Source organism: Macadamia integrifolia, chromosome 2, assembly GCF_013358625.1.
Source record: "Macadamia integrifolia cultivar HAES 741 chromosome 2, SCU_Mint_v3, whole genome shotgun sequence".
In the NCBI taxonomy this organism is placed as follows: domain Eukaryota; kingdom Viridiplantae; phylum Streptophyta; class Magnoliopsida; order Proteales; family Proteaceae; genus Macadamia; species Macadamia integrifolia.
Genome location: NC_056558.1, coordinates 16,300,541 through 16,313,546, shown reverse-complemented (window position 1 = coordinate 16,313,546; position 13,006 = coordinate 16,300,541).

Sequence of the window (13,006 nt, the reverse complement as noted above, 5' to 3'; positions counted from 1 at the left end):
TAACCCTGAGGAACGGATGACTGAAGGTCCACACCTTGGAGGCTCAATCACCCCTTCGGCTCGGAGTTCGGCCATAGCCGAACGGACCTGACCGAAGGGGTCCTCCCTTCGGTTGGGAGTTCGGCCAAAGCCGAACGGACCTGACCGAGGGTCCCTCCTTCGGTTGGGGTTTCGGCCAAAGCCGAACGGACCTGACCGAGGGTCCTTCCTTCGGTTGGGAGTTCGGCCAAAGCCGAACGGACCAGACCGAGGGTCTGTCCTTCGGTTGGGAGCTCGGCCAGAGACGAACGGACCTGACCGAAGGTCCCTCCCTCGGTAGGGGGCTCGGTAAAGCCGAATGGTGCTAACCGATCGACAGGGGGCTCTGCAAAGTCGATCCGAAGCGGTCAAAGGTCTTTCTCGATCGACCCCAAGCCTTGGACACTGGTAATGCCAAGACCGAAGGAACAAGTCAACCAAAGAAGATGGTTACTCCCACAGGAAGAAGCTCCTAGTGGAAGTAAGGGGGCTCCTGATATAGCCAAAATAACCTCTCGGTGGGGGCCATGACACGTGTCGCCTCTGAGACACGTGTCCACTCCGCCAGACGAAGGTTCCAAGAGACCACTCACACTCGAGCACGCGCAATCACCGAGGCACGCCCGCAGAATCATGCGGGATCACGTCGTCTGCATGAGGGGAATATTCCCCCCCAGAAGGTTGGACGTATTCGAGTAGGACTCTAAGAAGGCCGAAGGGGGAAAAACCCTAAGGCCAAAGAGCTATATAAGAAGGCACGGAAGAAAGGGGAAGGTAAGCTCTAACATCCTCACCATTACTCCCTTATTGAACTGTGCGGCCGACCCTGACTTGAGCGTCGGAGGACTAACCCCGGACAAAGTTCCGGGCCTCCATCATCTGTGTTTGTGTAGGTTGGACCAGCGGGGTTTTTTGGCAGCAACACCTTCAACCGAAAAATGGAATATTCCCTAAGATGCTCTTTATGAGGTTTGCATGTTTCTCCTTGCCAAGTGGGGTGCTGTCGTGGCAAAAGTGTCTCATCACTATGTCATGCTGAGTCGTAACATTCCTCAGATTCCTAGTCTCACAGAGAGGTATAGAGGATCCAAACAATCCAAGAGATGTCGGCACCAAAAAAATATTAAGGAAGTTTAGGAGTTAACATGACGTCTAGCATCACTAGCAAGATTCACATCCAGCTTTGGTGATCGCTGCTCGCCATTCTTGAGAACATCGAAGCAATCAAAAGAATTTTTATCGACAGAGACTATGAAATGACCTTAAGACATTCCTCACCACTCTGCCATTGTTGATGAAACCTGAACATGGAGACATGCTAAGCTTATACCCGGCAGCCATTAGAGCGGTCATACGCGTGTACTAGTGAAGGAAGTGCATAAGATCCAAAAGCCTATGTACTATGTCAACACGTGCCGAAACCCGATACAACCCAATATAGAAGCTGGCCCTAGCACTAGTTATGGCGTCACGGAAGCTACACCCTTCTTGATCCTAACCAACCAACCACTGAAAAAGATCCAGCAAAGACTCGAGACGTCGAGGTGAATTGTTGGATGGATGGTGGAGTTAAGTAAGTTTGACATCTTGTACAAACCACGAACTGCAATTAAGGCATATCCATTTGCAGAATTTGCCGTAGAAGGGGTTTCTCTTGAAGTAGATGAGCGTAAGAGGGACGTAAATACCCATAACAATATCCACACATAGACGTTGTTTGTCGATGGTTCTTCTAAGTGTAACAAGATACAAAGGAGGGCTAATTATGAGTACCCCAGAAGGATTCAAAGTACAACACGTCATGTGCTTTGATTTAAAGACCTCTAACGAAGTACAACATGAGTCTCTAATTGCATGCATTGATGTGGCAAGGTCCCTCTCAGTTCCATAGTTGAGAGCATACAATGATTTTCAGCTTGTGGTGAAGCAAATCTAAGGAAAGTATGAGGCGAAGGAGTCGAGAATGTCCTAGTAATTGATGAAGGTTCGGGAAGTGATCCAAGGGCTTGAACATTTTGAAATCCAGCACATACCAAGGATGGAAATAGAAAGGCAGATGCCATATCTAGATTGGTAACTACTGAATGTTTGGAGCTGGAACAAGCAGTTTACATAAAATTTCTCACAATCAAGCATCACAGAAACAATGGAGATAACGAAAGTCAAGGAGGACCCATATCAGATGTAACTGATAATCAATTTTTTTTAGGACAATATTCAGCTCGAAGACAGATCAGAGGCAAAGAAATTGAGGGAAAAGGTAGCTCAATTCACTATCATCAAAGAGATCTTGTATAGATAGTCATTCTCAACACCCCTCCTAAGATGTTTGTGTCCTTCAGAAGTAGATAACACTTTACGCGAAGCTCATAAAGGGATATGCAGCCAACACTCGGGAGGAAAATCCCTCGTCCATAAAATCCTACACCAGGGGTATTATTAGCAAAAAATCCAGTAGGAGACGGCCGAATTTGTGAAGAAATTCCCAAGGTGCCAAGTGTTTGCTCATGTTCCCCATCAGCCAGTGAAAAAGCTCAATTCGCTTACTAGCGCTTTTCCTTTTGCCATGTGGGGAATGGACATCCTTGGACCTTTTTTGATGGCGTCAAGATTCAGAAAATTTGTGGCAGTGGAAATAGATTACTTCACCAAAAGGGTAGAGGTAGAGCCCTTAGCAAAGATCATAGAAAAGAAGATGGAGGAGTTCTTCAGAACAACAGTCATCTAGCGGTTCAGAATTCCAAAAATCTTGATCACAAACAATCGGAAGCAACTTCACAACCCAAAATTCCTAGATTTTTGTACCACCTAAGAATCGAGCATAGAAGGTCCTTAGTGGCTTACCCCTAGAGGAATGGACAAACCGAGCCCACCAGCAAGAAGAGATTGGAAGGTACCAACACTCAATAGGTTGAGGAGCTCCCTAGTGTGCTATGGGCCTTTTGAACAACTTGCAGGATAGCCATCGGTGAAACCCCCTTTATGCTGGCCTATGGAAATGAGGCAATGATACCAATTGAAGTTGGGATCACATCTTTTAGGTGTAGAACTATAATGAAGTTACCAATAAGGAAGGGCTGCTTACGAACTTGGACCTCCTTGATGAAGTGAGAGAGCATACTACCATCAAGGTGGCCGCATATCAACAATAATGGTTGGCAAAGTATCACAATTCAAAGGTCAAAGAGAACCTCATTTGTCTTGGAGACTTGTCCTTAAAAAATATGAAGCCTCCCAACCTAGATTTGCAAGAAAAATTATGCCATTTTGAGAGGGTCTTTACCGTGTAGCAATAGTTGTTTGCCCAAGAACTTACCACCTCGATACCTTAAAGGGAAAAAGGTTGGAGTGTCCTTGAAATTCCGAGAATCTTAAGAAATTTTACCAGGAAAGTGTTACATTTTGTATTCAATGGTATGGTTGTTTTATTCAAATAAAATTGGCCTCATAGGATAAAAAATGAACGCTACATTTGTATCAATATACTCCAATGTACGTGTGTCGAAAAAATGTTACTTAACTTGTTTAGGAGTTTTCAACTACAATGTGCTATCTAACTTGTTGCAGGATTTTCTACTACAATAATACTACTTAACCAGGTGCGGAAATTTCTACTACATTTCGCCCGCTCGCGTTTTATCAAGAAACCCCGATCATAGCCTAACTCTTGGGGAAGACTTCACATTCTACTAAGAGACCCCGATCAGATCCTAACACTCGAGGAAGACTTTGTATTCTACTAAAAGACCTTGAATAGAGCCTAACTCTCAGGGAGGCAAGTCCTAATCACACACTAGCTCCTCAGGAATTTGCAAAAGAGACTTCACAAAAGAGAGAGACCTTGTGATATACTAAAAGACCCTGAGCAGAGCCTAACTCTCACGGAAGCAAGTCTTGATCAGATCCTAATTCCTAGGAACTTGCAAAAGAGAGAAACCTCAAATGTGACTAGAAACCTTGATCAGCCAAACTCTCAAGACTTTGCAATAGAGAGACCTCATGTACGACTAAAAGACCCTAATTGAAGTCAAACTCTCAGGAAAACAAGTCCTAGTCAAAGTCTAAACCTCAAGACACCATAAAGAAATAATATTGCATGGGAAAATAGGGACAAGGGACAATGAAAGGCTTCACTAAATAAAAACATCACATATATAGATAAAAAAATAGGTGTTAAAAGGCAAAGATATCCAAAGAAGCTCACAGTTGGGAGTTCAACAGTTAATATTCAGTGTTACATTCACAATCGAGGATTCAACAAACACCAAACCCCTCCAGAAGCTGATAACGACATCTCCTTAAAAAGAAAGAAGACATGGAAATAGAGGAGTTAAAGGGTGAAGCATTTCATCATGGTAAAAGAGAAGGTAAAGAAGAGGTGATGGAGATGGAGATGGAGATGAAGATGTTAAAAAGTGAAGCAAATCATCATGGGAAAAAAAATGAAGAATTAGAGGATGAAGACGGTATAGAAACCACTTCAATACCCTTTTCCCCATCTTCACCTATCTTGATCTAAGCTACAAAACACTCTAACCCATCGAAACCAAAACTGGGAGAGCATGAGAGAATAAATCTCTTGTAGGATTCGTTAGGGCGAGCCACAGCTTGTTCAACAACATGAGACTTCTCGTCCTCCATGAACGATGTCAGAATTGGTATTCCTTGCATTATAATTCTCTCATAGAGCGTATATATAGATTACACAAGTATGCCCTAATTGATCCACACAAACTAGGTAGGATAGGATTACAATCAATTTGAATATCACATGTGATAAAAATTCCAATCCTACAAGATATGGATCAGCTAGAGTCCTAAATGAGACACATCAGAATATATAGTTGCCAAGTATAGAAAAGGATTCTATCTTGACTGATACACTCCCTCAAGATGGAGGACCAGCCTGGTGGACCTTCAGCTTGTCTCGCAGGAGCTGAAACGTGTTGTGGATAGTGGCTTGGTAAGTGCATCTGCAATTTGATCTGTGATCGAGATAAATTAGACAAATAACTTCGAAATGGAAACATGCTCACAGACAAAATGAAAATCTATCTCAATGTGCTTCATACGTGCATGAAACATATAGTTGGCAGACAAGTATGTGGCCCCAATGTTGTCACACCACAGAATAGGAGGGCCTTGTAGAGGAAAACCCAGCTCAAAAGACAGAGCTTCCAGCCATATCAACTCAGCCGAGGCATCTGGTAATGCCTTATACTCAGATTCAGTCGACGTGCATGCAATAGTCATTTATTTATGAGAGTTCCAAGAGATCAAATTGGGGCCAAGAAAAATAGCATAGGCACCAGTGGAATGGCGATTAGAGCTGCTTCTTGCCCAATCAACATCAAAGAAAGCCTGGAGAGAGCGGCTAGAGGAATAGCAAATGAGAAGACCATGAATAGGGTATGCTTTAAATACCGTAAGATCCGCTTCACGGCAGTTCAGTGGGACTCTGTAGGAGAGTGCATATACTGACAACCACGGTTGATGGCAAAGACAACATCAGGCTATGTGAGAGTAACAAACTGGAGGGCCCCAACGATGGAGCGATACCGTGTGGGATCCACCATGGGAGCACACCCTATGTCAGACAGTGGGGAGTTATAGCCATAGGAGTCAGGATTGGTTTGCAGTCACTCATACCTGCTCTGCGAAGGAGATCCTTAATGTGCCACGATTGAGAAAGGAGCATACCAGACTGATGAGGGACGATTTCAACCCCTAAGAAAAAGTGAAGGAGGCCTAAGTCCTTGATTGAAAATTCCGCAGCCAGCTTGGCTAAGAGGGTAGTCACCTGAGAATTAGTATTACTAGTGACAATAATATCATCAACATATATAAGAATATAAACCAAAATTTCACCCTTTTTGTAAATAAAAAGTTAAGGGTCAGTGCGAGATGCCAGGAAACCCAAAGAAAGGAGAAAACTTGACAACCGATGAAACCAAACCCGAGGGGCCTGTTTGAGACCATATAAAGAGTAGTGCAAATGGTAGACATGATTCTGCATGGTAGAATCCTCAAAGCTAGGGGTTTGAACCATAAACACCTCTTCAGCTAAGACACCATGGAGGAAGGCATTATGAATGTCCAACTAATGAGTGGATCATCCTTGAGAGAGAGCTATTGCAAGAATAGACCAAATGGTCGTAGGTTTCACCACAGGACTAAATGTTTCTGTATAGTCAAGGCCCTCTTGTTGGTGAAAACCCTTGGCAACTAACCGAGCCTTATAGTGTTTCAATGAACCATCAGCCTTGCACTTGATACGGTAAACCCATTTGTAGCCAACCAATTCATATGGGTGGACCGAGGCACCAAATTCCAAGTGCCATTTTTCAGAAGAGTATGAAATTCTTCAGACATTGCCAAATGCCATTCTAGGGATTTCTTAGCTTGGGAATAAGAGGTAGGTTCCTCAGGGAGAGTGGCAGTAGTTGTGAGAACATGAGACCGAAGTCACATTGGGTAAGCATGCTGGGGGGGTTGGGAATGTAGGGTATCGGCCTGGGTGGTCGGTGGTGGTGGAGAGTTAGGCGGTATGGTGGGGAGGGTGTGGTGGCGAGTGGTTGGGTGGAGGGATAGAGCTCAAGTAATGGGCGAGAGCATTGAGGAATGGTGGATGGTGAGGAGGGGGTAGGTGAGGGAGAGGGTGATGGAGTGGTGGAGGCGTGGTCTGGGGATTAGGTGGAGCAGGAGAGGGGTTGGTGGATGTGATAGGGATCAGTGATGGAGAGGTAGGCCGTGGTGGTGTTGGAAGGCGAGTTGGGGGGATTCCTTAGGGAATAGGGATAGAGGGGGGGGGGTTTGGAGGGATGGAGGGGCCAAGGGTAGAAGTGAGAAAGGGAAAAAAAATTTCATCAAACCTTACATGGCATGCTATATACATGTGCTTCATAGACAAGTCAAGACAATGATAACCAACATGAGATGGACTATAATGATTAATTAAATAGACCGTAGTTTCAAAAGCAAAATCCTAGTATTGTCCAGGAACAGAAGTATGAGCAAGGAGTGTAAGACCAGTCTCGATAATATGCCGATGACATCTTTCCACAAACCCCTGTTGCTCATGAGTGTGAGGACAAGAAACCTGATGAGAAATTCTAAGAGGTGTAAAAGATGATGGTAGGGAGTGGAACTCACCAGCCCAATCAGTGTGCAAAACCTTAATTTTTTGAGAAAATTGTCATTCAAAAAATGCTTGAAAATGAAAAAAGGTGTTGAATACATCGGATTTTTGTGCAATGGGGTAGAACCAAATAAAATTCATATTGTCATCAATAAAAATTAAAAAATACCAAAAACCATTGACTGAAACAGTGTTAGAAGGTCCCCATGCATCACTATGAATTAAATCAAGAGGAAATAAATTGGGACTATATGCTTCTTTAATGACAAACGACTAGCCTTCCCTAATTGAGAAGCAGGACAACAGACTGGAGGCGTGTGGACTGACATAACATTTTATTGACAAGTAACATAAACGTAAAAGACTATCATGAGGATGACCGAGGTGGTGATGCCAACCATTGATGGAGGTACGGTCAGCAACACAGACGCCAAGAGAAGAAGGGGAGGAAGACAAAGTATATAGTCGGCCATTACTCAGACCGAACAGAAGAGTTGCCTTGCAAACCTGATCATTGACAAGAAAATGAGACGGGTGAAACTCAAAATAAACATTATTATCACTGGTGAATTTTTGCATGGACAAAAGGGGCTTAGTGATTTTAGGAACATGATGAATATTATTTAAAAGAAGAGAACAAGAAGAAGAATTAGAGGGAATATAGGAAGAACTAATATTTGAGATATGGAGACCCTTACCATCACCGACATGAAGCTGGTCTGTACCACCATAGGGGTTGTAAGAGGATGGGGATTGGATATCTGGGGTAACGTGGTAGGTTGCGCCTATGTCATGGTACCAGGTGAGGGTAGAGGAGGGAGGGTATGGTGGGGTTGGGAGAAGGTCAGTAGTGCTATAATGGGCAGCGGGTTGGGGGTTATAGGTGTGGTAAGGGTGCTGGGAATAGGTGGATTGGTTCTGTGGTTGAAGACGGTAATAGTAGTTTTGGGCTATATGGTTTGTCCGATGGCAAATAATGCAGAAGAACCCACTGCGACCCCCATGATCACGACCACCATGCCCCCCACGTCCCCCACGTCCATGACTCGAGTTGCAGCCAGAGGAGGTAAAAGAATCAGGGGGTAGGGACGTTGGATTGGGCAGCATTGGCAGTGGTTGGTGTGGCAGTGGTTGGCACATCAGAGACCTTGAGCTTCTGGAAGGAGCATATGCTCTCATGGCCGAGAAGAAGTCCACTTAGTTTAGTGTAAGAGGGTGGTTCCAGATGGGTCATGATAGAGGGAACAATATCCTGAAGGTCAATGCAGAGAGATCTAAGCACATATATGTTGAAGTCGTTGGGCTGGAGCAGTTTGCCTGCAATGGCTAACTCATCAGAAAGCATCTTGGCACATTAAAGGTAGGCGACAATAGATTCATCAAGCTTCTATTGAAGATTCTGAAGGCTCATGTTGAGAGACATTAGTCAGGTCAAAGAAGTAGAACCAAAAGCACCTTGTATCACAGTTCAGATCCCATGGCTGGATTCCTTGTCGAGTACAAGGGGAAGGACATTTTCAGAGAACAAGGAGAGGAGCATGCTGGTAATTGTGGCATCCTGTTGGTGCTAGGTAGCAGCTACTGCGGCATCGGAATGGCCGCAAGAGGAGCCATCAACAAAGGAGAAAAGGTTTTGGCCTTTAAGAAAAGTGACCAACTATTTTCTCCAAAGAAGATAGTTTGTGGGTGTCAATTTAAGGGACACATAATGATGGAAAGAAGGCATAGAGGTAAGGGGACCAGTGGTAGAGATAACCCCAGTGAGAGAGAAAGTATCAGTGATGGGAGTTTCCAGCGCCATGAGAAGAGAAAGAAAAGAGGTGGAGGGGGAGATCGATTAGGGTATAGAGGCTTTAGCTGTGTGGCTCTGATACTATGTCAAAATTGGTATTCCTTGCATTATAATTCTACAATAGAGAGTATATAACGATTACACAAGTATGCCTTAATCGATCCACACAAACTAGGTAGGATAGGATTACAATCAATTTGAATATCACATGTGATAACAATTCCTATCCTAGAAGATATGGATCAGCTAGAGTCCTAAATGAGACACATCAGAATATATAGTTGCCAAGTATAGAAAAGGATTCTATCTTGACTAATAAATGAGATCCCCTCCTTGGCCTCCAAGAGATCACACTCAGCATCTGTGGCTCTATCACACAGCTTGGAGTTGTTGACTTCAGCATCTTGCATCTATGTATGCAAAAAACCTCTAGTTGTTTACCTCCAGGCCTTAATCCTCTCTTCGGCTTTCCCGAGAGAATGTGCAAAGGAAGTTATGACATCAACCCTGCTAAGAGACGAGCCAGAAATCAGGCACAATCTTACAAGGCAAGGGAAAAGGAGAGGAGACATCCCCTAGAATGCTTGGCCTTACTAGCTCCCACATCCATTCTTACTCCCACAAGAATATAGTTCTAAGAAGAAATGAAACCATAGGAGAATGATTGATGACAATAGGATCATCGACAGGGGTATATAACACCCACAAGGTGTATGGTCCATTAAATAGGACTTAAATGAGAGCAAGTGGGTCATCTAAATGCAGAGGATTACAAAGCATCACACCTATCTGCAATTATTACAAGGAAGCCCAAAGGACTACTACACATTAAAGGGAAATGGTGAGTTGCCATTCAACCTCAACCCTGAAGACCCCTTAGAAACAGCTCTGAAGGCGTCATATTCACTATTTAACTATGCAATTAAGTCATGTGTGGGAAAAACAAAGCGTGTTGGAGTCACCTAAGTCATTAAAGGGCTCATGTGAGAGTAAAGAGGTGTTTTCACCCTAACTCTATTACGAATTATGAAAGAACTTGATAAGTCAACCAAATCCACAATGCCACAATATTCCATACACACAAAAAGAAGTTCTAAGTTCATAGCACCCATTCATAGAAATTAAAAGTTAATGAGGGCAACCCTCAAAGAAGTAAGGACCTGCTACTCCTTTTGCACTTATTCTTCTTCACTTCCCTCGAAACCATTGTTAATCTCCTCTCCACTTTTGCGAGGGAACATTGGCTATCAATGACCACTCCATCTTGTTTAGTTCATTATCAACCCCTACGAAATTGAAGGAGTCTTTCTTGAGGATGATTAACTTGATAAGGTCTAGCTCTTGCTCTCTTTACCACACGAGCCTTATCCACCCTTAGTCTCCTCCAGGGCACCCTTGGTTTTAGCAAAGATAGCTGCAAGCTCCACTGAAAGCTCACCCTTAAGATGCCTCCACTTCTCAGATCGACAGAGCCACTCTGAAATTCTTTCCTCACTATGGCGCAATTGGTCCTTTGACTACAGAGGCCATCCCTCTCTCCCATTTGACTACTAATCACTTGAGTGGACTCCTCACACTCGTGAGTGACCTTTGCAAAGACTCTCCAACCCCCTCCTTCTCTTGGATCTATGTCTCAACCTACCTCTTCAAAAGTTCGTTCCTCTTGACCTCCTTTAACCATATTGCCTCACTGGATATTTTGGCATCAGAAGACTTCACCCTCTGGCCCTCCTACATCTTGCACTCAGTCATCTCCTCCAAAGCCCTTTCAAGCTCCCTTGCAAGCTGTGAAACCTCTGACAAAGACTGGGATAAACTCTCCACCCTACTATTGGCTACAACCAATTAACCTTTCAATCTCTACACCCTACCGGGATCCATCTCTGAGGCCACAACTTGGACTTGCAAAGCATTGGCCTTCTCAATAGCATAATTTAATACAACCTCCATCTCATACTGTGGGGTATTAATTTTGGTGATGAGCTCCTTAGCTCATTCTTTCTCCTCCACATAGCTTGCATATGAAGCTATCAACTTATGATAGTTGCTCACTGCCAGATCCAACTTATAGGACAACTGATCTGCATGTATTACTATCACAGCATTAGCATGGCAAGCTTGCCGATTAAGATCCACCGGCCTTAAAGTATTGAGATATTGAATATCCAGGGGTAAATCCAACCTTTGGGCTTAGACACCCAATTTTGTTACCCGCCCTCTTCAATGATGAATTATAGGATGTGGACAAGGTCTACACTTTCTTTTGGAAAAGGATTCGAAATTTCTAGATTCAGCCCAAAATCGAAACCTAATACAACCTGGAATCCTGGTTCAGCCCTAAACCCTAATCCAACCTTGAACCCTAAACCCTAGTGTGGTCTGGAACCCCGATGCAGCCAAATCATGTCAAATCATGTGGCACCCGATATTAACATGATATATACTATCAATTAAATCTAAGTGCTCTCATATGATGTGGGAATGACACAAAGATAAATTACCAGAAATCCTAAGGGTGCAATAGGATAAGATTTGTTCCTTGCAAATCTTGAACCTTTCTGATCCAAAAATGAACTCAACGTCCACACTATTGGATAGTGCTCAGAATGATGATTCCGATGATATATGGTGCGCAAAAAATTGGATAACTAGATCAAGAGGAATCACACCCAGAAGTCGGAGGGCAAACCAAACCCAAAAATCACTTGTCTATTAAAGATTTATTGGCGGGGCCGTAACTTCTCAGAAGGTTTTTCTTTTACCCTTTTCATTGTGAGGCCACTAAAGGGGTATATTCTTGGGTTGTGGGCCTACCATGAAAATATGCTTTTTCGACGGACCTGCCAATTTTCACCTTTTTGGACCCAAAAACCTATAAATAGGCCCCCTTTTCCCATTCCCAAGACACGAAGCAACCCCTCCCTCTCTACCTACCATTCCTTCTCTCCATTCACCTACCTATCCTATATGTGCCTAAGTGCTAGAGAAATGCTTCCAAACTCCATTCTTGGCCTTTTGCTAGCCAAATAGCTCCCTTAAGCCAAAGTTCAGCCCAATACCCAATAGCCAAACACTTTTTCCAAGCCAAAGCTCTGTCCAATGGACCCACTCCCTCATTTTTCATATCGAAACTCTATCGAAATTCCTAGAAATCGCTAAAAATTCCTCAAATGTGTGAAAGGTCATAAGAGTGCACATTTTCCGAAGAAGGAAAGTAGACAGCTGAATCCATATCTCTACCTGAGTTAGGGGACTATCATCAAAGTTTGTATCCATGATAAAAGGGGCCTACCTCTCTCGACCCGAAACAGGGGTCTAGCACATGTATAATCTCCCAACATAGTAGGCACAATGTAGACTTTTAATTCATATGCAGTAATGTACATAATATTGTAACAATAGCTTAGCCATATATGTGATATAGGATAAATTAGGGGATAATGTGCGTTTTTAAGCATCTAGCAGGAAGACCGGTTCAACTGGTTGGAATGGGTGCCTAACACCTTCCCAATTTCATAACTTGACACTTACCTTTATCTTTGAACCTGTCTAATCTTCACACCCTTTCCTTATGAATCGGTCTCACCCATTGGGTCCTAAGCCCTAACCCTAGGTGGAGACTCCAAATATTATGTTTTCCAATCCCCAAATATGTGCCATCACCATTAATATTCTTCTTAAAACCTTAAGGAAAGAGATCCTCTATGAGATAGCCCCCATGTGTCTCTGAGTAGGGATGCAATGGTGTAGGGCCACCATATGTGCGAAAGAGGATCCAAATCCTTGCAATTACCCTTATAGTGCAACTCCACTGGGGATTGATGTCAAACATCCAACACTAAATACTATTGATAAATGCTAGGATGTTCTCCCCTTATCATCACTTGTTTGAAAACATGTTTGGCTAACCCATGTTTGTAACTACTTATACTAATTGCAACATATATTGTGCTCAAAGTGAAATCATCTGACGAGGGTTCTCATCGTCATGTTAGCACTCTATGGGAGGTCCATGCACATTATATTTAATACTCTGAGATCAGATGATAGCCACTTTC